The sequence below is a fragment of the Leptonychotes weddellii genome, chromosome 9 (genome assembly GCF_054177405.1).
Source record: "Leptonychotes weddellii isolate Sample4059 chromosome 9, ASM5417740v2, whole genome shotgun sequence".
NCBI classification, from domain to species: Eukaryota; Metazoa; Chordata; class Mammalia; order Carnivora; family Phocidae; genus Leptonychotes; species Leptonychotes weddellii.
Genome location: NC_138377.1, coordinates 72,558,101 through 72,579,926, shown reverse-complemented (window position 1 = coordinate 72,579,926; position 21,826 = coordinate 72,558,101). Strand labels below are relative to the sequence as shown.

Genomic DNA, 21,826 nt, shown 5'->3' with positions numbered 1-21,826 from the left:
AAACCTTCAGAAGGAAAGGAGAATGTTTTGTGGACCATTTGTTTTTTGTGTGTGTGTGTAGCAGTTTTAAGTTATTAGTTTTTAAAATCAGTACTTTTTAATGGAAACAACTTGACCAAAAATCTGTCACAGAATTTTGAGACCCATTAAAACAAAAGTTTAATGAGAAAAAAAAAAACTGGTAGAATAAGGTTTTTAGGAAACCCCTATTTTATCTCAGAATAAAGCTAGACCTGAGCATGACCACCTTTAACACTCAGCCCTCTGAACACCCTGAACGTTTTGTGGAAAGTAGAATGAGAAGAGGAAAATGTAAAGAGAGAGAGAGAGGATTCCTGCATCCTCAAGTGAATCCTTTTCCTGAACACAGCTGGCCTCCCCCGAAGAGACTTCTGAGAAGGTCAATGTGTATTGGTCATGGTCATTCAGTGTTCTAGGCAACATGACAGGCAGCTAGTAATTTGGGGACTAACAAGTTCAAAGACTCTTAAAGAAACAAGACCTGGGTATAGAGTCCAATTTTATTGCTTCAATTTTGCTTTAAGCAAGCACATGTATGTGGACTATATCAAGGTCATCTCAACTCTGTGTACTCTCTCTTTAGCTTAAGATTTTCCTAAGTATTTTTAAAGAGTAGTGTACATGCAAAGAGTTGAACAGTTGTAAGCATTTGTGCACTATTAAGGTACTAGAATTTAGGCACTAGCATCAAGTGGTTCTTTTGCATTTCAATGATCAATACCATAAAAAAGGAACACTCAAATGAAGATATGCCTGTGGCTTTGGAACAATGCGACTAGGACTTCTGTGATAAGGGACCAATGAATAGACTGAGAAATGCTGTAGATATTAATTACTTGAAGACAAGAGATGAATAAGAGGGAGATTGATTTGACCAGTTCACTGGTTTTCATCACTTTTATCCAACATAGAAATTTCTAATTCTTTGTTTCTCTTACTGAAAAAAAATTAACAGTTATGTTAGAGATATTGTAATGCTGCAAAATGACAGAAACAACAACCTGCATATAATTGGAATATGCATGAAAGTGGATGGCTTCTCAAAGATATCAGATTCACAGTAACCCACCAAATAATTTCAGATCAGATGTCTTCTGCATGCATTTCTTTTGCTTTTCCACAAACTACAAGAGCTAGCTGTCATCATGAGATCCAAACCCGAAAAAAGTCATACTAAAAATTTGGCACCATAGGCATCAACAGTAATGTTTAAGATATTCAAGACTGAAAGAATCTCTTAAAATTTAACTTCATTTTGAAACATAAAGTATGGAATTCTAGAATTGCAAAATGCTAACAAACAGAACTTATTAAAGCCCAACTTTAATTAAAACAACCCAAGTCATGGGCCAGTTCTAAGTTTTACAGAGCTGTTTTGAATAGTTTAAAAGCTGAGACTTATGCTAAGTCAACATGCCTGGTCCATCCAGAGCCCTATGAGTGTCCAAGACAGCCACAAAAATGCTGACGAGAGTCCATAGCCTTGAATTCAGAGCCTCCATGACTGTGCCTATTGTTTGTGAATGTGGTTGGAAACTAGAGCTCAAGCCTCAAAGGCATGAAACCTGCCTGATAAAGAAAGTAGCTTTCTAGGGGCGCCTGGGTGGCTCAGTCCTTAGGCGTCTGCCTTTGGCTCAGGTCATGATCCCAGGGTCCTGGGATAGAGCCCCCTATCAGGCTCCCTGCTTGGCAGGAAGCCTGCTTCTCCTTCTCCCACTCCCCCTGCTTGTGTTCCCTCTCTCTCTGTGTCTCTCTCTGTCAAATAAATAAATAAAATCTTAAAAAAAAAGTAGCTTCTATAATGGCAGTGCCCTGAACAGATTCTGGAGGGTTGAAAGGCTCCAGGATATAAAGTTTAAGGATGAATGTTAGGTAGTTAATCTGTTAGTGCTTGACATGTTGGTCTAGGGTGGGTGGGGCAGGATGTAAAGGCACCAGCTCAAGCAGAACCAGGAATTCATCCACCATCCTGCCATTAAGTAGTTGCACATCGTTTTGGCTCCCTCTGAATCTCTCAGTGGTTCTGTTTTCTTATTGGTAAAATGTGGGGAGAGTGATTGTCACTGCCTCTTCCAGGATTAATGAGGTGGTATTCACAAAGAGCATTGTACTCGTAGAAAGGAATGCTCTGTGGCAAGACATTATAGGGCAATAACATTAAGCATGTTTAAAACATGTGCCTGCTGTTACCAAGTGGATGCTACGGCTGAACAGTCTTGTATCTCAAATACAAACCATTGCACATGGAACTGCTTATGGGTAACAGATGACAGGCTGAATAAGTGAGATAGTTGATTATTATACGGAAGGTAGTTCATGCTTCAAAAATGCTTTATCCTTGCTATTTCATCCTCAATACACTGAAGACATACTTGAGAAATCCCATTTAGATAATCACTGGCCATTGATGACGGAAATTAGAAACAGAGAAAAGGACCAGGTCACCGAGTCTGTTTCCCAGGAGACAACATGGAAGAAGCAATTCCACTCACAATGCCTGGATGCTCCTGCTGTGTGTTAACTCAGCTTCGTAAGCTTGCCTCTGTAAGTGTGGCTGTGATAAATGCCAGACAAAGCCCAGCATGGCTACCCCCGGCCTTACTCTTCACTGTTGCCTGAAGTCTTTTACGCAAGGACCACATCGTAAACCTCCAGGACCCACAAGGAAATAGCAAGGTTCTGTAATAAAAGTGACACCTGTGAATGTCCCACCTTGCTTGTGCAATTTATTCAGACACATTTCCATTTCTCTGGCTGATACTAAGCCAGCTGCTTCCTGAAGAGCATCTTTTCCTATATTTGGAGGTTCTGGGATTCATTGCGTTGATCAGCTTGCTGAAATCAGATAATTTTATTCCCCTAACTAAAATTCTCCAGAGGATTCCCATTGCACTTAAGAAAGAAAGAAAAAAATCCCATCTTTTTACCCCAGTCATCAGAGCCCTACCAGAGCTGGCCTCTAACCTCCTCTTGGACCAGCTTCCCCTTGTTTGCCATGCCGCGCTTTAGGCTCATTCCCACCCCAAGCCTCTGCCCTTACTGTTCCTTCTGGCTAAAGTGCTCTGCCCCAGATTCTATGCTGGAAGTTTCATATCTCAGCTCAAATGGCACTGTCTCAGTGAGGCCTTCCTTCACCATCTGATCTAACATCCTGCCCTTTTTCCTCCCTACTTTTTATCATATCACCTTATTATATTGTTTTTCAAAGCACTTACATTTACTGCAATTACCTTACTCATTTGTCATCTTGATTATTGTTTCCTCCTCATGGAAGTAGACAGCTTGACTATCTTCATTGCCTCATAGCCCTTGTGCCTGGAAGAGCACTTGGAACATAATAGCTTCTTAGCAAATATGACTTCAGCGGATGGATTAGTAGGCAGCGTTCGGGATTTGAGTTTCCAAGTTCTTCGTGGGGTTTTTTACTACTAGTCACTGTGACTAATAGTCGCGGGGATATGCTTGCTCTGAGAAAGTCTTTCGTCTAATGTATAATTAAGATAGCCTGGGATCATTCCACTCATCATGGCTTAGCTTTACGGACAAGAGAGAACTTACAGAGAATGGGATCTAGAGAGACAGATATTGTTGGAGTGATTAAACCCGAAGAGACTTCTTACTTACTTTTAGTTTTCTATATAGATAGAGGGTGTCACAAAAGACCAGAGCTCAAATCTCAATTTCCTCACTAGCAGAAGGTTGGAAAGAAACTCAACCTTTCTGACTTTGTATTCTCATGTATTGCCTGCCTGATTTCTAATCTAAAGGATGTTATGAGGACAAAGTGAGATAATGTGGCCAAAACGCTCTGAAACCTTTAAATTGCTATTTGGATGTAAGATATCAGTGTTTACATATGAGCATCTTCAGTGATCTATCTGTTGACCCCTGTCTTCCTCACTAGGTGATCACTTTTTGCTCCTTTTTGTATCTGCAGTGCCCAGTGCAGTAGGTATTCAATACATTATCGAATGAATGAATGAGTGAATACTACTATTATTTCTATCTTTCTCTTGGTCAACTCCTATCTACTTACTGTAAGCCTTATTGACTTTGTACTTATTTTTCACTCTCTCTTTTTTGTAAGCTGTTGGCCATTAAATGGAACGGTTTCATAGGAACATCTCTCATTTAAGGTAATTTCAATGTGACTTTCTGCTGTTATTGTCAGTGTATATGGCCTGGACATGGGTTTTGGCATCCCAGAGTACTATAAGGGAGAGAGAGAGCATCTGCCCAATAAACAAAGTGAAAGGCACAGATCATACTGGTCATGGCCTTCTAGGGTATAGACTCAGAATATTTGAGACTTTTATTAATCACAACCCCAGCCTACTCCAATCTATGTGCTGTATCCATTGAGGAAACTGAATTTAAGAACTTAGTGAATCATGTCCTAGTCTGTTGGGCATTACCTTTATTTTGGGATTTGGGTTATTTGCAGATTGCCTTTTTTTGGTATAAATGAGCATCACTGTTTATTTCCATTTTGCAATAAAAAGCTACTGGCTGTTTAGCCAGAAAGCAAATATTTTCACTTTGAATTGCTTTCTGGACATTTTTCCAACAGTTTGATTTGAAGCTGTGAAACATATTACTCCCTTTCCCTCCTCCCATCCACCCTCCCCATCATTTCCTTTGAGGTCCTTCAAAACCAATGCTTCAAAAAATAAAGCCAGTATTCTTTGATTGCTTCTTTACCATATGAAAGGATCAGAGGGGCTGAAATAAATGCTTGTTTGGACCCAAAATGCTGCATGCAGTCAAGGAAAGTCTGCCAGCCAACCAGGTATTCCAGAATATCTTGCTTTAGGCCAGCCTGCCCAGGGACTGGCATTGAAATGTGTCTGGGCTTTGGTATTTTCTGTGTAGCTTAAAATGCTATCTTTGGGCACATTTATTGGGCTGCATAAGAAATATTGTACAATCTGCATAGTGATGAAGTTACGTATGTCTTAAACATGTTCTCCAGTCATAGAATATTCCTTTTGCAGACCTTTGGATCCCTTAGGTTGTTTTTAAATTTAATTTTAATTTTCTATTTTTCCATCTGGATGCACTTTCCACTCACCATTTATTTAAACATTTCCAGCTTGTTTGGATCTTTATCCATTCAAAACCTTACCTCCAAACCTATGCTCTGTTACACAATAACATACACACACCCCAAAACAAATTTTAAAAATCTTAAATTTAAGAGTTTAATTTCATTTCCAGCTATAATTTACTATCAGTAGCCTGGATGTCCTTTATTTTAGTCATTTCCAGCCCTGCTTGGTTCAACTTAAGGCACTCAGATCCCAATTGCCTCATAGTCTAGGTATTTAGTAGATTTGTAACTTTCCTTTTTATTTTGGTGACATTGCTTAGGTATGCCCTGCCATTCTTGACATAGCTGATAATGGGAAGCCTTCAAAAGACATTTTTCTTACTTTTTAATAACAACAAGTGATAGCAGTTGAATAAAAAAGGAAGAAAGAAAAAGAAAAAGAATTTCAAAAAGAATCATCATGAACAAAACAGCAATGAATTGCAAATTTTCAGAAATAGGTTGGGTATTAATATTTCAGATTCCTAAAAAGTAGGTGAACTGTTTTCTTCTCATTTTTTTCCATAGTGTCCTTTAAGTAGAGGATGAAGGATGCTTTATAGAGGTGAATAAAATTCACCGCCCTGTCATTATGGAGGGCTGACTCAAACTTTCAAATATTTTGGGTGGTAGGAAAAAGTAAACACAAGATAATTTTATGAGTTTTAAAAGTGTTGTCTGAACCCCAGGGAAAGATCCAATTGGACCACACCTGCTTTATCCCTCCTGGATACATAATACACACTGGCAAATTAAAGGCTTTGAGATGTCCTATTGTAACGAATCTTGTTTAATTTGGTATTTCCCACACTTAACAGACTATGAAATTCTCTTCTCATAGAGTAAGAATTAACTTTCATAGAAAATGTCCACAGAACACAGTTAAAGAAAGGTTCTGATCATTCTAAAACAGAGGGTGGGTGTATGGGGCACTGTCTTTGCCATGTGATCAGCAAGAGAGAACCAGGAGAAGTAATCAAGTTCAATGGCTACCAGCTGGAACCTAGGGATGAAAGCACAAGATATGCTCTTGAGTGGAGAGCCTCTGCCCACAGTAAGAAAAAGACTGAGGGAGAGAAGAGTTGCTGAGATGGTGACCCTGAGCAGGCATGCAGAAAGGTTCATCTTTCTGGTAAGCCAAGCTTTTCCAACTTCGTTGGATATTTGAATCATGTACTTGTTTTATGTTGCCTTGAAGACAATTGACTGAGTTTCTGTTTTTCAATGTATATAGAGAAAAACAACATTCCTGAATCATTAATTCAATAATTACTCAGCATATCCCTGGGGAGTGTTCATAATCATATTTTAAAAACAGGTTCAAATTATTTGTCATTGTTTTCAATTTAAAACACATCAGTTAGAGTTCCTACAAATTACACACACGTGTGTGAGTGCACACACACACACGCACACTATTCACACCCACAGGTCTGTTTCTCATTCTGTGGTGACATGTAATGAAAGGTTATTGTGAACCTGGTCTACATAAGACAGCTGTCCTGCAGATGTTCCAGAACTATATTAAATGCTCTACACATTCATATTCGCTTCTGGGAGTCTGAAGCTCTCACCCCAACCCAAGTACTTCAACTTCTCATTCCTCTTTCATTTACTTTCAAACTGAATGATTAAGGGACAATATGAAAAACACATGTAAAATGCCCACTGAGTTTTCTTTTCTTTTCTTTTTTCCTTTCTTTTTCATACGTAAAGACAATGGGGGAAAGCCAACGTAGAGGTACTGGGGCCAACCAGTGGTTTACTTTGAAGCTTACCAGGGACACGAGGGAAATTTGCCAGGACATGGATTATGTTTGAAGAGTCAGATCAAAGAAAGAAATATGGAGTGTCAGAGCCTGGCATCTCCTGGGCTTGGATGTCCAAAGTGCAATGTTCAAAGCAATTTTCATTCCTTGTCCGTGTTGCATTTTGTGTCACTCTTCTCTTCCAAAAAGTCCTTGAAGCGAAAAGGCATATGTTTGTTGTGGACAAAGATGTAAACTATCATCACATTTTAAAAATGGAATTGTCAAGTAGCCTTGGATTTAGATTTCATTTGGGGATTCACTGATCCCTGGAGAGGTTTAAATCCCTGGTTAGTGAAGTATTTCATGTCCTTTATCCTTTCTAAGGATAGTCTCTAAGTTCATTTAACTTCTAATTATTTTTTTCTTTAATATTCCAGGGTCCCAAAGGGAACAATTTTCTATGACTTTACCCCTCTTGGAAGGAATGAGGGAAAGTTCAAAAGGACTCTCTGGTGAGAATGGGCATGAAAAATAGACCAATACATGGTGGCTTAGGCTTTGTACCTACTAACACGTTACACTTTTCAGGATAATAAGGGGAGCTGTGGCAAGCCTGTGATCTTCTGAAGTTCCAAGTGGAGGCATGGAGTGCTCGTGATGGCAGTATTTCATGGAGAATGTAATTGATGTTTGTACTCTAAACTCCAAATCTAGCAAGTCGTTTGAGTGTGATTTGAGAGAGAAAAAGTCTGTGCCTTGATCATCGATGATCTTCTGCCCTTCTCACAGACCCCAGCACCACAAAGGAGCAGAGCCTCTTCATTTGGCCTTCTACTGCCATATCTTCTCTGCTACTGCTCTTCAAAATTCTGGGAATCTTCTGAGTCTGGTAAAAAAAGGTGGATGCTACATATATTTCTGATTTTGATTCTCATAATAACATTCCCTAAGATTTCCAAAAGGCCAACACCTTGAAAAAGCATGTTAAATGGCATAGTGTTTGGTTTTTTAATGTTTTAAATGCTGCATGCAACTTTGGTTGGTCCTGGGTATGCATACTGCATTGAATTAGAAATCAATGCAGTGATCCTTTTCTGCTTTATTTTCTGCAAGAAGGTTTAGTAGTAGACAACTCTGTCTGTGGAGCTGGGGTGACTTTCCAAAAGGGAACATGGAGCCAAGGTTTTCTTTCTCCTTAAGCAGCAGAGCAAAGCTTGGCCTCACACATGTAAGTTGTGACAGGTCCATTTCTGGCTGTGTCGTTGGATCCCAGAATATTATTTCCTCTTGTATTTCATGATTCTGTCACTCCAGGGTTGGAGTCACTCACTCTATTACCATCTTAGATTTCAGTTTCTATAATGGGACCATCTGAATTCAGCATTAATTTTCTTTTCCCTGGGAAGAAAATACCAGATCGTTTATTTAACCCCTTGAGTCATCAATTCATCAATAGGCCAGGCTCTGTACTTTGGGATAGTTCAACAAATACTTTTACCACTGACCACAGAGTTGGATAGAATAATCCCTTTCTGTAGAGAGCACAGGGGATGATCCAAGTCAGGGCATATGGGGAATGATTTCTCTTGCCATCTGCATTTTGCATAGGATCATGTAACCACCAAACCAGTAGGCCCTCTCATTCACCCTGTCAGCTCTAAATAGAGCAGACTTCCCAAAAAAATGTGTAGCTAAATCTGAACAAAGAAATGGTTTATGCTCTTCTCATCACATCCTTGCATCGTAGGCATTAAAATGCTTCTTTTCTTTTCCTCTTAAGATCTTTTACTTTAAAATTTTTGAAAGCTCACAGTGTATCAGCATAGTCTTCTTACATGTTTGTTTGTTTTTGTTGTTGTTTAAGAATTAAACAAAGAAAAAACTTTCTCCCCATCCAGTTTGAACTCCTGTTTTTGTTAAGCTTGTGTTGTTACCCTTTTCACTAGGGTTCATTTAAATTAATCCTCAAAGGTTTGAAACAAAATGAACTAACATATGTATGTTAAAGGTCATGTCTATATACAAATCTGTTTGACTATTTTGACTAAATATATGAAACTACTTAGTAAATGGAATGAAAATTTGGGACTCTCATACCAACCAGTTATTTAGGGATGTATATCTTATTAAATGATTTGGGTGAAACTTGTACTTTTCTGTTAGGTATTTGTGTCCCATAGATAAATGAACAAACTATAAGACTAAGAGGGAAATTCACCTGACAATAATTACAGGTTTTTTTTTCCAATGACTGAGAACCATGGAATTGTGAGAATTTTTTGTTGTATTCAGTTCTTCTCATTTGTGTGTGTGTGTGTGTGTGTGTGTTTCTGTATGCCTAACCCATTACCTTGATGGATATTCTATTCATTGATACTCCACTTGTTGCTAATTGATTCCTTTGAAATTCCTTCTCACTTTGTGACGATGCGGACTCCATTGTTGGTGGATGACATTATGGGAAGAATAAATTGTGCATATAGACTTCAGATTGTACCTCCATGCAGTCTTTGTGCCAAAGTAGAGAAGAGTGATAGAAACCACAGTGAGGGGGGAAGATCCGTGGAAAGTTTTGGCCTGCTGCTGCCTCTGCAGAGTATCACACAGGTGGCCTTTCTGACCAGGGGTTTTAAGGGATGCTTCATTTGTCAGTGTAGAAAACTTCAGAATGAGCACCTTCTCAGAAATCCCAGAACAGCAGCATCTTTGTTACTTGCTGTTCCCTTGGAAGGTTCTAGAAGATAGGGGAAGAGACCATGCTGATTCGGGAAGGGAAGAGCCCAGTCTTCCTATCAGCACCTCAGGGATCAATCTGTCATCTGTCCCCTGTAATCTCAGGAGGCTGAGGCAACCATGTGTTTAATAATATCGAGGAGATTGTGACTTACAGAAGTCAGAGCCAGGTCTGGAATCAATGTGCATCCATCCTTTCTCTTGGGAGAAGGATTTGTGTTTCATCACTCCTGAATATTGCAGGGTGCTTAATAGTGAAATAATGGCCCTACTTGTAACTTTGGCAGCTAATAATTACTGAGTGTTCACTATGAACAAAACAATACACTAAGCACTTCATAAACATTATCTTATTTAATCTTGATCATGATTCTACAGTGTTATTATGAGTATTCTCACCTTAATGACAGGAGAATTTACTCTTAAAGCTTATATAACTTGCCCAAGGTCACACAGCTGGTATAGAGGTTTGAATAGTTGTCCCCAAAAGATATGTCCAAGTCCTAATCCAATGTGAATGTGAATGTGACCTTATTTAGAAATAGGGTCTTTGCAGATGTCATTAAAGTAAGGATCTTGAGATGAGATTATCCTGGATTTAGGGTGGGCCCTAAATCCAATGTTAAGTCTCCTTATGGAAGAAAGGAGAGGAAGATTTGTGACACACACAGAGATGGCCATATGAAGATAGAGGCAGAGATTGGAGTGACACATCTATAGAACAAGCGACATCAAAGATTTGCTGGCCACCACCAGAAGCTAGGAGAAAGGCATGGAATGGATTTCCCCTCAGCCTCCAGAAGCAACCAATCCTGCCAACACCTTGATTTATGGCCTCCAGAACTGTAAGCAAATAATTTATGTTGGTTTAGGCCACACAGTTTGTGGTCACACGTTAACGCAAACCTAGCAAACTAATACAGCTAGTAAGTGATGGGAACAGCATTGAAAACTGAACACCAAAGCCAATGTTTTGAGCCCTATTCCTTATACATCCACAATCTTGACTAGGCCAATGCTTGTGTCTAATAAACATTCAATAAATGTGGCTGGGTTTAAACTTATTTGAGAGAAGCAGATGGTTGAATTTTGATTCTTCTCATTTCTTTGGAAAAATGTTAGTGAAAGAAAGCATTTGGAGTAAGAACAGCTGTATTTTTTGGTGGTAGCCATTTGGAACACTGTGAGCATGTTCCTGTAAGATTTTCCTCTTGATTACATAAATAGCAAATGATTAAAATCTCAGAGATTTAGCATTTTAGATTCATTGATCAGACATTTGCTAAAAACCTCCTGAAATGATAAAGGCAGTCCCCAGACAGAAAACTCCCCAAAACATCTTCCAAGAGCACCACCTTAGTTGTTTTCTTATTTTTACTTCAGTGGAGATAGTTATTTTCGTTTATTTTTTTTTAAGATTTTATTTATTTATTTGAGAGAGAAAGAGAGCGCAAGCGGGGTGAGGGGCAGAGGGAGAGAGAGAGGCAGACTCCCTGCTGAGCAGGAGCCCAATGCGAAGCGGGGCTCGATTTCATCCCAGGACTCTGGGATCATGACCTGAGCCAAAGGCAGACACTTAACTGACTGAGCCACCCAGATGCCCCGATTATGTTAGTTTATGAGTGTCTCATTTTAACGGGGCTTGCAGTTTACTCTGCAGGAGTATAAAGCGGTGGAGCAAGTTAATAGTGAAGAGGGCATGGAGAGGAAGGAGGGAGGGCAGGATTTCAGGTATCACCCACAATAAGACGGTGCACAGGGTGTGTCTTTGAGTCATCTACACCTGCACAGGGTGTAGATGTCACGTGTTCTATATGCACCCCACAATATATAATACCCATATAGAACACATTTGTGTTCCCTCTCTTGCTGTGTCTTACTTCTATATGCACCCCCACAATAAGCAGGGGGAGTGGGAGAGGGAGAAGCAGGCTTCTCGCTGAGCAGGGAGCCCAATGCAGGGCTCGACCCCAGGACATCTGCAAAGACCCTATTTCTAAATAAGGTCACATTCACATTCACATTGGATTAGGACTTGGACATATCTTTTGGGGACAACTATTCAAACCTCTATACCAGCTGTGTGACCTTGGGCAAGAGGAGAAAGTATTACCAGGAAATGGCTGATGGAAAAATACAACATTTTGCTCGTGGTACAGGTTTGAATAAAACAATGGACTTAAACCTTTCTGCCATAAATGGTTTCTCTCAAAGAGAGGATTTTAAAGGACTTAGACCAGAGGTATGGATTGCTCTCCTTCTCAATTTACATTAGATTTTGGTTTTGGTAAGAAGCATTCTTTTCCTATGCCCTGTGTCAACACCATCCAGGGGCTGCAATGGTCAAGGAGAAAGGTCACCCCACAAGCCTCTGACCTCTGAGAGTGCGGGCAACACCTCGCCTGAGTGATGACTCAAATCTCATTCTGCTGAAACCAATGGCTTTTTCAGTGTAACACTGAAATGGCAGAACGTTTGTATGGCTTTTCCCCCCAGACCATTTGTGTCCTTTTTGTAAAATTTATTATTTATTGGAACTCCATAAGCTTGGCATTATTATTATTTTTTTTTTTATTTATTTGCGAGAGAGAGAATGAAAGACAGAGAGCATGAGAGGGAAGAGGGTCAGAGGGAGAAGCAGACTCCCTGCTGAGCAGGGAGCCTGATGTGGGACTCGATCCCGGGACTCCAGGATCATGACCTGAGCCGAAGGCAGTCGCTTAACCAACTGAGCCACCCAGGCGCCCCAAGCTTGGCATTATTATCCCTATTTTTCAGATGAGGAATTGAGGTCTGGGGATGTTAAGTGGCCTGCCCCAGACCACATGGCTCTCAAAGAATCCTGGGATCTCTGGGGATATTTCCTGATCTGTTTCTAAGTGGAAGAGTGGTTGGGAGCTGCGGGCCTTTGCTTCACCAACCCTCAGGCCATTCCGGGCCAGTGTAAGTCTGGTGCCATCGCTGAGAACAAACTGTAGAAATGCTTTAAGAGTTGGATGCTACAGTAAACTAAAAACACAGGAAAGGAAAATGGATTAAATGTCCATTTCATTCCAGGAGAGTTATATGCATCTAGTTATAGAAAACACCCTGGAGCCACCAAGGTTTCGTTTTTGTTTTTTTTCTCCTCATCTCCTTGGGGGAAGATAAACGAGAGAATTTTTAAAAATACTGTTGACATTGTTAAATTCTAAACCTCCCTCTGCTCCTACCAGTAACTTTCCAATAGCTACATAGGAGCAATTTAGGCATAGTACATAAGACAAAGTAAATCCACTAATATCCAGTTGTCTGTTTTCCCAGGTGTTAAAGTGTGTATTTCCAGCAACTAAATTAAAATCAAAGATTGCCAGCAACTATTTCTAACCAACTGTGTCTTGGTGCTTGAATTTAAGAAGGATGTAGTTCAAAAAACTGTAAGAATATTTTTTAGTCTTGAAAAGAAACACCTCTTCAGAGACATAGATAAACTACTTCATTCCATTTAATCACCTTACTCTTTGTCTTTACTATCTTAGTAACATTTTCTTTAATTAAAAAAAAATCATCTTAAATCTACATAAAATTCCTTGGCTTTTATAAACACATAAAAACTTTGGAAAGAAAACAAAAATTACTTGTAACCCCACCATTTGATGATGACAACTGGTAGCATTTTGAGATACAGCCTTCTAGTTAGTCATGTGTTTGTATGTGCATATGTGTACATGTGTGTGCATGTATGTGTGATTTTACAAAATCCAAACTGTATTATTTTAAAATATGCTTTTACACTTAGCCATATATTATGAACATTTTTTTCATATCACTATTATTCTGTGGCATCATTTTAAGTAACTTTATAATATTTGCTTTAATCCTTTTGTTTTATATTTTTAGAAGTATAAATAACATGCTGTTAATAGCCACTACATAAATCTTAGAAAATGTCTCTGATTTCCTTAGAGGAATTTATGATTGAAAGAGTATGCACACATTTAAGGTTTTGGATACATTTTGTCATTTTATCCTCTAGAAAGTAGGAAATATTTACACTTTTACCAGCAGTGGATTAAAGACCCCATTTCCTTGTACCCACACTTTGTTTCAATAATTGCCAATGTGGTAGGCAAAATACAGTATTTTGTTACTTAAATTTAAATCTATTATTAAAAAGGGTAAGAATTCTTCTGTTATTCAGTCATGTTCTTCTTTTCTGAATTGTATATTGTTTATTATATTTTTAGGTCTTTATTTTTTTGTTTTTATTGCTGATTTCTAAGTGCTGTATAATTGAAGAAAATCTTTTTTCTTGCCAGGAATTCCTTGTACATTGCTATTTATGTGTGAATGAATTTTCCATTTTTAATTTTTAAATTGTTTTAATTTTAATTAAGTTTTTAATTTTGTTGATGGCATTTTGACATTAAGAAATTTGCGTTTTAGGTAGTCAAATCTATCAGGCTTGTCTTTTATTGATTCTATCCTTAAAATATTTACTTCTTCATAACTTCTATTGCCCCAGGATCAGAAAAATGTTGATAATTTTTTCTTTTTCTTTTTAAAGATTTTATTTATTTATTTGACAGAGACACAGCGAGAGAGGGAACACAAGCAGGGGGAGTGGGAGAGGGAGAAGCAGGCTTCTCGCTGAGCAGGGAGCCCAATGCAGGGCTCGACCCCAGGACCCTGGGATCATGACCCGAGCCGAAGGCAGACGCTTAACTGACTGAGCCACCCAGGCGCCCCGATAATTTTTTCTAACAGATTTTTTTTAGTTCATATTTAGTTCTTGAGTACATCTGGAATTTAATTTGGTATTTTTTATGAGGGAAGAAGTTAACGCCTTCCTTTATACTTAGCCTAGCATCCAAATAATTCCTTATTCTTCTGATGTTTGACATGAGACCCTTTCCTTTCATATGCCATGTTTTATACACACTTGTGTTTGTTTCTGAACTTCATATTTTGTTCTATTTATCTGTTTGTTCTTAGACTTCTACCACACTGTTTTAATTATTTGTTTTATAATATGGTTTAACAACGTGAATGAATGCTCTCTGCTTGTCACTATTTCCATCTTTATAATTTAAAACTTTTTTCTTGGATACTTTGATAGTTCACTCTCCCAGGTATATTTTAGAATAATTTTGTCAGATCAAATATTAAAAAAAATAAATGTCCCATTGGTATTTTGATTAAAATTGCAATTGAATTTAATGTGTTAATCTTGGGTGATCTTTTCAGTATTTAGTCTTAACTCAGGCTCTTTATTTGTGAAGTGACCTTATCTACAGACACTTTCTGAGGTTGTATCAGATATTTCTAATTAATTCTGCACAGGGTGTAGATGTCACATGTTCTATATGCACCCCACACTTTGCCTTAGAGGCTGCCAGCCTAGAACCTGGCATGCCTAAGCAGTGATGTGGCCATTTTGCAAAGGCTAAGTATCTAACCTGGGCTTATATCCTATGCATGCACACACGCATGCACGCACGCACACGCACACACACATGCACCCACCAGCCTGCGCGCCTATGCAGCTTCACTTTCAAGCGGCGCACTTGAAGTTGATTAAGCAAAGGAGGAGGAGGGAGAAGAGGAAGAGGAGTTTGACCAAGGACCGGAGAGAACAGGTGATTTATTTTAAAAATCCCTTCTTTAGTTGGTGGAGAGATAAATTACCATAGAGTAGGAGGTAAATTTCCCAGAACCATGAATAACATTATTTAGATCACGAAGACTACTAGAGATGACAAAGGCTGTTGCGAAACTGAGCTGGTGTCTCAGGGTACACAGCATTCTGCTCTCTAAGATGGGAGTGGGGAATGAGCTGAGCCTGACCACTCAGGTGTTCCTGGACTCCTTCCTTGGCCCTTTTCCTCTCTTTCTTCGCCTTTTCTCAACTTTGTGCTTCTGTGTGTCATTAGGAGGGCAATGAAGGTGGCTGCACTGTAATTAATGATGTTGACTATAAATAATCTACTTGTTAACCTTACTCCTAATTAATCATGGATTCATCCAGTAAGATAAATGTTTAAAGGACGCTTGGGAATGGGGGTTGCATAAAACACTTAGACATTGAGATAAATTATTTCACTGATCTATGTTGGTCTTTGCTTTTCTCTCTCTTTCTTTTACACACACACACTACTATGGTTCCCCCTGGCTATTTTATGAACTAACTTTTGGGACAATGATTTTTATCTTCAACTATTATTTAGAAAATAAATATTAATTTCTTTTGCTATTTAGGGGAAGCTGTAAATACATTTTTAAAAAAAGATTTATTTTATTTTGGGGGGAGAGGCAGAGGGAGAGGAGAGGGAGGGAGAATCTCAAGCAGATTTCCCACTGAGCACAGACGCTCCCCCCCCAACATGGGGCTCAATCTTACAACCCTGAGATCATGATCTGAGCTGAAATCAAGAGGCTGAACCCTAACCACTGAGCAACCCAGGCATCCCCGAAGCTGTAAATACATTCTTAAGTAATTTTAAGACTTCTTCCCTCAATTTATCCCTCTTGCCATCTGAAATCTCAGGTTTTTGTGGCCCCCTCATTTCCTTCTTCCCTGACACTGAATTGCCCTCTAACAGGGATATTCAGAACACCACTTTATACATTTTCTACCCTAAGTCCCTCACTCCTGATTGATATGCCTAAATGAAAGGTGCAACTGTTAATCACCTGGCCTTTTAAAGGGGAAGGGACCTTTGTCCTTCTGATAATTGCGAACACTTTAACAACAAAAAACTGCCAGACTGGTAACAAAGTGAAACATGTTCTTTATGTATCCTCTGGGACTTCAGAAAAAGATAAGAAAATGAGCGTAGTTTAGAGGATAACGGATTTCTCCCTGCAGGAGAAGCTATAGAAAGCAGTACTGAATTTTCAGTTCTAACAGTGTCCTGGCAGATGCTGAAGAAGGAGGAGGAAATGGGACGGGAGACAATAGGAAGGAAAGTGAGTCAAATCACTCTGTGAACCTTACAGTTGGCATCTCCTGCACCCCAGTCACCTTTTATTGTGGTACAACTCTCCTCAGAATTCCAGGATACTTAAAGAACCCTCTTCTAGGCATCTGGACACAGCAGACTCAGCATTACCTGGTTATGTGCCTTGTTTTCTTCACAAAACAGCCTGCGCTGGCAGATAAAAAGGATCCCATGTCTCTTGGGACTTTTCCACAGGTCCTTGTCCAGGGCCACCTGTAAAAGGTACTTGAATAATTCTAAACAGTGCTTGATATCAGGGCTTTCCCTGAATGGTCTCAAGAATTGACTCATTCCTTGCTTTTCTTTCTTCCATTATCCTAGAAAATTGGAGGGGGTGGACAGGATTGGGAAATAGAGGCCTGGTTTTTTACCTGGAAGTAGTCTTAAAATTGCCTCACCACTGCCAAATTAGCCATCTGGTCACTTTTACTTTGAGGAGAGGGTCATTGAAGGTTAAGAGTTGAATTAAAACTGTGTAAAGACTGTTTTGTTTCTAAAACAATTGTTAAGAAAAATATTTTGTCTCTGGGGAGGATGCATGTACTTACGCATCTCAGATTTTGTGTTCTGGTCTGATACTATATTCTAGACTCACCTTCACCCTTAGGATGATAATTATAAGGCCAGCGAGCACACAGATAAGGATAACATGTGTCATGAACCTATTTCATGTAAAATTTTGTTGTAATTTTCCCTTTTAGGAATGCAAACAAATTATTTGAGAAAAATTCTGGGAAAGTAAGAATCCTGGGGACATGAGGAGAAGGTGGTGGCAGGGTGGTCTTTGCTCCTTTTTCCACTCTAGGTTTCGCACAGCCCTACATTTTTGGTGTTTGTGATACCACACAGCACTCAAGTATTGTTTGTGATGTGTTTATCTTCTGGGTGCAGTTTCTTGCAGTTGGCTTGGAGTTCGATTTTTGAAGAGTTGATTTTGGGGCAACAGTCTGTTCCATACTTGTAGGAGGAGTTCATTATGGGAAATGCAGGGGGTAGGATGTCACAGCCAGAAGACTAGAATAAAGCAAACATCTCTAAATTGCTGGCCTTTGGGTTAGAGTTTTGTCTTTGGCTTTCTGCAGTGTATATAACAGAATCCATTTGATTTCCTGAGCTATGGGCAACTCTCAAAGTCAGGGCTTTGAATTTTTGATCTTTGCAATGTCCCCATTACAGCATGAAAACCAAGTAAGGTCCGAAGACATGAAAAATGTTTCCCTGGAAAATTCTGGATGTGAAATCAAAAGAGAGGTGCTAGACAAGAGTTTTGGTATTTTTTAGTCTTGAACAAAACATAACTTAGATATCAGAGCCAACCTAATTTGGTTCAAACCAAGTTTTATTTCTGTCTGTCCTATTTTATCTGGGACACTCAGAAGCATTTATGAATTTCTGCTGGAGAAAAGGAAACATAGGTATGGAGTTCACTAATTATAAGAAAAGGAAGGATAGATAGGAGCAAAACAGAAAGACAGATAATATGTTGCAGAGAGTATAGAGAGGGAGGAACAATTCATTCTAATTGTGGGGAGTAAGGGAGGTCTCTAGAGAGGAGGTGGTATCTGAGGGAACTTAGAACGTTTCAGTATATTGAGAGTTGGAGTATGGGGGACTTGTCAAACTGAGGCTGTGTAGACACCAGCACAGAAGCATGCACAGACTTCCTGCTGCAGAATGCTCATTCCCAGAAGGCATGAACTACAAGTAGAATAACTCCCATGTGTGCTCACATCAGACATTACCTAGCAGCAAAATATGCTCATCAAGTCAGCTTCATAAGTGCAAAATCAGGCGCAGATCACTGTCTCAGGATGACACCTTGGAGTCCTCAGACATCTCAAGACGTGGGCATTGACTGAAAATGAATAGATCCTTGGAGGGGAAAAAAGCTTTGATCAGTCTTTATGCTGCCACATAAATGGATTTTTCAGATTACTTGGAATCTTAGTAGATTCTTTTTCTTTTATTTACAGTATAACTCATGAGGCTTGAGAATAAAAAATAAAATTTCCTGGAATTTATTCCATATGGAAAGAAACACCCTTTTGTGATTAATAATGACCATGACTTATCACTGCTCTGAATTTTCAGCACTGGGGATACAACCTTCTGTGCTTGTTAATATCTCACTTCAAGCAGGTTAAGCATAGACCTAAATTAGACAGAGTTGCTCTGGAGTATGGGTGGGTTTTAACAGCATATCTTACTTTGTGGTTCTGTAATAGAAAAACCAGGACACATTTTACCAGTAAATGAGAAATCTACTTTATAGCATCCAGATGTCATTCTTCTTTTACATGGATCCATGAGAGCAAGACTTTTGGCTTTTTTTTCCCTTCCCCTCCCCTGCTCTTTTTTTTTTTTTTTTTTTGGTGTATTCATGATCTGGCTGTTATCTTTGTGGAGCATAATAACTTTCTTAAAGGCCTTCTAAGAATAGCAAATGAATCAGGGGGAAGAGAAGGAGGATTGAGAAGTTTGAGAAGTTTTTTGATTAACCACTTAACTATGTCACATGTGAGTATTGAATCCTGGGTCTTTGAGAATGCCGAAGCAAAGAAGGAAGATGGAGGATTATGGAAAATGTGTGCTCACACACATGAATGCAAAGAAGTGACACTTACCTGCCCCAGGTAATGCCCGAAAGCTGAAAAGGAAAAGTTCAGCTGAAAGGCAAGTGAAAATGTGTACATGTCTACCTCTTTGGGTTCTGTTTTTCTCTAGAGGACAGTGGATACAGGAAAATCCTAGCTATCTCATGTAGTAAGGGATAGGATCTTTGCATTAACTGAAGATCCCATATCTACTGATGACGAGTTCTGAAAGACTTGAAATAATCCAAATATGTTTGTCACAATGACAAAGCTGTCCCTAATGAATCTCGGGTGATTCAAAAGCAGTTTAGGTTGATGGCAATGGTATCTTACATTGCCATAGAATCATCGTCAGGAACATTAAGATGGTTATATTTTTTAAATACTTTTTTGATAAAGATTTAGTTTTATTGACATAAGATGTAAGAAAAACTTGAATTCAGTAAATGTCTGCTTGATATAAAATTTAAAGGCTACCAGCCATCTTTCAGTTTGCTTGAACGGATGTCTACTGCTTAGTGCCTAAGAGAGGAAGAATTATCTCATTGAGTAAGAGATGAAAGAGTTTTAAAATGCTTCTTCAAGTAGTATGCAACAAAGTGAATAAAAAGAAAAAAGTGTCTGTATTCTTATTGATTCAGAGAATTAACCACAAAAATGCATTCTCTCTAAAAACATCTGGTATTAAATTTGTGTAGCACCATAGAGTACAAAACATTGTTATTTATATTTATTTATTGATTTTTATAACAAGTCTCTGTGCTCCATTTCATGGATAAGGCATGGGGAGATTAATTAATCATGGATCCAAAACTAAGCAGCTAAGAAATGGCCAAGATGGGACTTGAAACAGATATTCTTACTGCAGGCGCCATCCCTTTTCTACCAAACCATGCTTTAACTTGAGTCTTCATTTCTTCAAAGCTTTTGAGCAGAGATTTGCAAATTTTCAAAAGAACTTTTCCAATAGGCAAGACCATGAGGCAAGCTCATGGACTCATGGGGCAAACATCCTTTGTTTCCTGTTTCAGCTGTGGTTTTGGTTTTGAATCTTCTCCTCCTTCTCCTCTTTTACTTCTTGTTCTTCCTTCTCTTCATCTTCTTCCACTTCCATCACCATCACATCAACATCATCATTATCATCATCACATCATCAAACTCAACTTGCAAATGAGACAGACAGTGTGGTGATGGGGGTGTAATCATTCTGTGCTACCCACCACTTTCTTTATTTGAGTTAAAATTTATCTAGTTATCGACCAAAGAAGGGAAAATATTCTTTCCTTTATTCTTTCTCTCTCCCAATAATCTTCCTCTTCTTTCTTTTTCCCTTCACTTTATCCTTTATGTCTTCTCCACTTTATCAGCTCTCCCCCAAATATCTAACCACAGAAATTCCAAAGCAGCTGTTTTCTGGGACAGAACAACCATCTGCCCGCCTGCTTGGGCACCACCCTTACATACCAGAGATGGACAGGCTGTTCTCATTTCTCTCTGCCTCAGAATCTAGTTAACCACCTTCACAGGATTCGTTCCACAGGCCACACATCAGTGTGTGGCTTCAGTAATATGTAAAGATGTATTTGTTAAATTTCAGTTCAGGAGCAGAAACCAGTGTATTTTGCCCATGGTGGCAGTAAATTCAGCTCCCCCCTCCCTACATGCATACACACAAATCACTCTCAGCTGTATCAACAAACAGAGCTTTAATTTAAAATCCAAACTCTGAGATCATAGTTTCTCCACTTTAGGAAGTCTTCTTCTAAACCAGGCCATATCAGGCCAAAAGTAGCAGTGTGTGGACCTCTATGGATATGGAAATCATTTCTTCCTCAGATGTGGGATTGCCCTTTGGTCCATTCTAAATAGTACCAAGGATCTAGGTAGAAAGATAGACTTAGTTTAGTTTCAGGAGTGGAAGTTCCAATCTCCCAGAGAGTCAAAGATAAGCCAAAAGTAACAGCAACAAGAACAGCAACAAAAGATGCTTCAGTTGAATTTGGTATTTACATAAGTCATCAGCTGTGGCCGTGTAGTCATTGGTCAGTCTCAGGGATAGGTAGATTCATGATCTCTGAGGCTGTGGAGTGGAGGGAGTGGTGCTCCACTTGGATCCCACTTCAGTACTGAGGTACTCATTACTCCATAGGCTGGAAGTGTTGATTCTTTTCCAGGAGTTGCCCCTGGCCACCATACACCCTCCCCAGAGACCAGCCCACATCCAATGGCTGGTCCAGGTGCTCCAAGGCAGGAAGACTGGAGGGTCATCCTGCCCCAGAGCTCCCCGTAGGATTAGCGCAGGTTTCTGCTGTGTGTGAATCATACCCTCTGTCTTTGTCTACTCCTAAAAGCAGTCCCCAAAGACAGCTCTTGCACGCAATTTCACAGGCTCAGAGTCTATTCCCTGGGGAACCCAACCTACCACAGATTTTTTTGAAACAGTTGAAATATGTCAGGACTTGCTGGAGTAAGATGTCCCTGGATATCCACCACAGTTATTCTCTCATATTCCAGGGAATAAAACAAAACCTTTTTATTTTTTAATAAAGGATTCTTAGAACTTCCCTTGCCAGGAAAGAGACTACAACTACCTTCATGTCCCATCAACCCATGTAGGTGAGATGCAAACTCATCCATCAGGTACAACAGCTGTGTGTG

At 39.3% G+C, this 21,826-nt stretch overlaps 1 long non-coding RNA gene across 5 annotated transcripts in view; it reads left to right on the top strand.

The window, feature by feature from the left end:
• Positions 1–21,826, top strand: part of LOC145723486 (uncharacterized) — a 330,232-nt gene that overhangs the window by 63,527 nt on the left and 244,879 nt on the right. For 2 of the 5 annotated variants that reach the window (XR_014148577.1, XR_014148576.1), the window contains exon 4: positions 7,299–9,350. The exons of the other annotated variants lie outside the window; for them this stretch is intronic. This is a non-coding gene — a long non-coding RNA (uncharacterized LOC145723486). Of the gene's footprint in view, positions 1–7,298; positions 9,351–21,826 lie in introns of those variants that run through there. 5 annotated transcript variants of the gene reach the window in all.